Here is a 4,117-nt window from a genome sequence, read left to right on the forward strand (position 1 = left end):
AAATTTTAGACATGTTCTCTAGGTAATTTAAACAAGGAGATAACATCTACAAGACAATCAGGACAGTTTTTCAGGAGAGTCTCCTCCATACTCAGATGATTCTAATTTGTGGCAAGTTGACATTAAAACCAACCATAATGTACATTCTCTCTCTCTCTCTCTCTCTCTCTCTCTCTCTCTCTCTCTCTGTCTCTCTCTCTCTGTGTGTGTGTGTGTGTGTGTGTGTGTGTGCGTGTGTGTGCGTGCATACAACTAGCAGTATATTTTCCATAACCCAGAAGAAAACATAAACCTGTATTGTGAATGTATTCACATATATTGGTGGCCTAATTTGGAATTGACCATCCACTGAAAAAAATCTAATACAGAAATCTTTCACTTATATGGTTTTGACTCTATATTACAATGGGGATTGAAACATGAGATTTAGACTTTAGGGATTGTATTTATATTCTTTTAATAATCTCTGATAAGTGGTTTACATGTGCTGTAAATAAATAATGATACATACAAAATGTATCACATCAAGGTATATCGCCAATTAAAGTAAAACTATTTTACTTCTTAAGTAGAGAATACAATATAGTACAAATCCTGATTGAGGATAAGATGATCTGAGGGAAATTGTGCTATTAGAAGAAATCTCATGATAATTTGCAGACAGTTATCTTGCAAAGATATAATTACTCATTATATGGCCCAATGCTTCCTTAATTTGATATTATTTTCCCAACTCTGCTCATCCCTCAGATTTAAGAAAACGGAAGGTACAAATATTTCACCCCTCCAGTTACACCCAGTTTCTGTTTCTCTCCTATTTGGGGATATATTAAGCACCTGTCCAAGCCCTTGACACAGTATGCCATTCCTAGGCGCAGCCATTTCCATTATAATTCACAGTACCTAAACTCTTACTGTGCTGTGATACTTATTGAAAAATAAATCTAGTTTTGTCTACATTCATGTTTATTTACCTGTGCAACAGTTTATAAGATGTTTTTCTGCTGTCTGTTCTTTGTATAAACTGTAAGTCTTCTTATATAGTCTCAACATACTTTTTAGGGGGTTGTTACGTGTGTGGAACATAGTTTCTTTGTTATTCTTAGTTGACAGAAATTTGAGTTATTTCATTTACTTTTGAGATTTATTTACTGCACTTGATTTCTGTCCAGCTCAATCTTTGCACACATCTATAATTATAGGTCACAGATTTACAGAAAATGAAGACTTCTCAAAAATTCTTCTTTGTTTTAAACTATGCTTTAATTAGTACATTAGTTTGATTTAACTCGGTGATGATAGTTAAACATTGAGAAAATATTTATCAATTATTGAGGAATAATATCAATGGGATTTTTTTGCTTTGAACAAGAACTCACTATGTAGCTCTAAATGTTCTGAAAGTCACTATGTAAGGCTGGCTTCAAACTCACAGAGATCCACCTGCCTCTGTCTTCTGATTGCTGAGATTAAAGGTGTGTGCCACCATGTTAACTTTCAAATTCACGTAGGTTAATGTTACCATAACAATCCTGGTTTTCTTTTATTCTTCCTTTTAATATCATACTATGAGCTATAGAAATTCTTTGGTCACATAGACCAAACCAAATACTCTAGAGAAAAGAATTTTATAACCACATGATGCTTTTAAATTGCTATGTTTTTTGAGTATATCTTAGTCTGTGGCCTCTTGAGGTACATATAATTAGCTTCTTATCTCCCTAATGGAAGATTCCATGTAGCATTTTATGTTAGGGCACACAGAGAAGCCTGACTCTGCTAAGATGATGTTGTTATCATTCAGGTAAAATGCATGGCTGAAAATAAACTTAACAATTCTTGGGTGGCTAATTCCCAGATGCTAGTTTGTGCTTGGAATTACTGTGGATAAGAGTCACATCCTAAAGGGCTTGAGGAAGATGAGCAAAGTAGAGAGCAGTCAGGAAAAGAAATTGAACGCACAGGAGGACAGCTGACAAACAGCAACTGAAGTATTGGCAAAGGCTAAGTAACCGACTGCCTATGAGCTAGACCCACATTTTAAATGGCCTTGAGAAGCCAAACAACCTTGTAATATTTTCTACTAAGTTTGTGTAGCAATATAATGAATCATTCTTTATTCACCAATAATTGATTGAATGAATGATACAATACACCCTATGATCTAATGAGATATTAAAGATACTTGTAAGTAAAAAGGAAAGATTTGTAATTTTCTCCTCACTGACTTTTAAAAATAGTTTGAGTGTGAACAAGTCACCTTCTACCAAACATTATGTGATTGTTCTGTAAAACAGAAGTAAATTTGGTCAAGATTTTCATGCTTTTCAGGTTGGAAGAGTGTTATGAAAACCTGATCAGAAGTAAATTTTAACATGTGACCAAAAGCCTCAATGTTGCAAACAGATGTTGTGATAAAATGTCATTTTAATTTTAGAACAAAATGGTACTTAAAATATAAAAAGTTGAATTTATTTTCTTGCTTTCAGCTCTGGTATAAAATATAAAGTTGGAATGTTTGTATTAATTTGATTTTGATCCGTGATCTGATCAGAAAGACTTTAAAGATGTTGAAGTGACTTTTACCTAATTATATTTTTGAAAAGAATACAGAATTATTTATATCTTACAAACTATTTAATAGTTATAGTTATGTTTAAATTAGAAGCATCCAAATTTGGGTAGGTATCCTTAAGTTGAGGAAATGATTTGAAATAATAAGCATAGTGAAAATACAGACAGATTTAACTGAGATAAGTTCATAATTTAAATATTTATGCCTAGTTTATAGTAAGCTTCCTCATTTTTCTATTCCCAATTATATACCAACTTTTCAAATTTTATAGTCTTTCTATGTGCATTCTTCATGATCTAGGTCTAGATTTTTCTTTCAATCTTATTTCCCTCTTTATTCCTGCTTTTTGTAGCCTAAAAATAATTTTTTAATGTGTAGAAGAAAATTACTCCAGGGAGGACAAATTTTAAATCTCAACAGCACTTTAGGGGAGAAACAATGGAGAGGGGCAAAAGTAAGAGTGTGAGAGCAAGAGCGAGAGCGAGAGCGAGAGCGAGAGCGAGAGAGAGAGAGAGAGAGAGAGAGAGAGAGAGAGAGAGAGAGAGTTAATTTGACATGGAAATAGGGACATGGAAGGAAAAGGAACTTTAAAGAAAGAGTAAGCTGATAAGAACAGATACTACACTTGATCTTAGCCAAAAGGCCGAGAAGCGATGAATATCTTGCATATCATCATAGAACCTTCATCTGGTGATGGATGGAGATAGAGACAGAGACCCACACTGGAGAACTGGACTGAGCTCCCAAGGTCCCAATGAGGAGCAGAAGGAGGGAGAACATGAGCAAAGAAGTCGGGACCACGAGGGGTGCACCCACCCACTGAGACAGTGGAGCTGATCTACTGGGAGCTGATGGACTGTGACTGAAAAAGCATGGGATAAAACTGGACTCTCTGAACATGGCGAACAATGAGGGCTGATGAGAAACCAAGGACAACGGCACGGGGTTTTGATACTGCGCAATGTGCTGGCTTTGTGGGAGCCTAGCCAGTTTGGATGTTCACCTTCCTAGATATGGATGGAGGGGGGAGGACCTAGGACTTACCACAGGGCAGGGAACCCTGACTGCTCTTTGGACTGGAGAGGGAGGGGTAGAGGAGTGGGAGGAGGGGGAGAAGGGTGGGAGGAGGGGGAGGGAAATGGGAGGCTGGGAGGAGGTGGAAACCTGTTTTTTTTTCTTCCTTTTCTCAATAAAAATAAAATAAAATAAAATAAATTAAAAAGGAAAAATGCATAGCTTCTTAAAACTTGCTCAAGCCAGATGGTTGCAACACACACCTTTAATCTCAGGACACAGAAAGCAGAGGCAGGCAGATTTCTGAGAGCACCAGGCCAGCCTGGTCTACAGATTGAGTTCCAGGACAGCCAAGGTTACACTAAGAAACCCTGTCTACAAACCTAAATAAATAAACAAATAACAAACAAATAAATAAAAGAATTGTTCAATAGGATAATTATGTGGAATTGGAAACCTTGCCAGCTACTCAGAGAAGGAAATTCATGGATCTTGGAGAAAAACCAACAACTGCCACTTTATTAAACC

At 36.2% G+C, this 4,117-nt stretch overlaps 1 pseudogene; it reads right to left on the reverse strand.

Moving 5' to 3' along the window:
• Window positions 1-3,136: 3,136 nt before the first annotated feature.
• Window positions 3,137-3,230, reverse strand: LOC142845342 (U2 spliceosomal RNA; annotated as a pseudogene).
• Between the last annotated feature and the right edge of the window lie 887 nt (window positions 3,231-4,117).

Source organism: Microtus pennsylvanicus, chromosome 2 (assembly GCF_037038515.1).
Source record: "Microtus pennsylvanicus isolate mMicPen1 chromosome 2, mMicPen1.hap1, whole genome shotgun sequence".
Classification (NCBI taxonomy): domain Eukaryota; kingdom Metazoa; phylum Chordata; class Mammalia; order Rodentia; family Cricetidae; genus Microtus; species Microtus pennsylvanicus.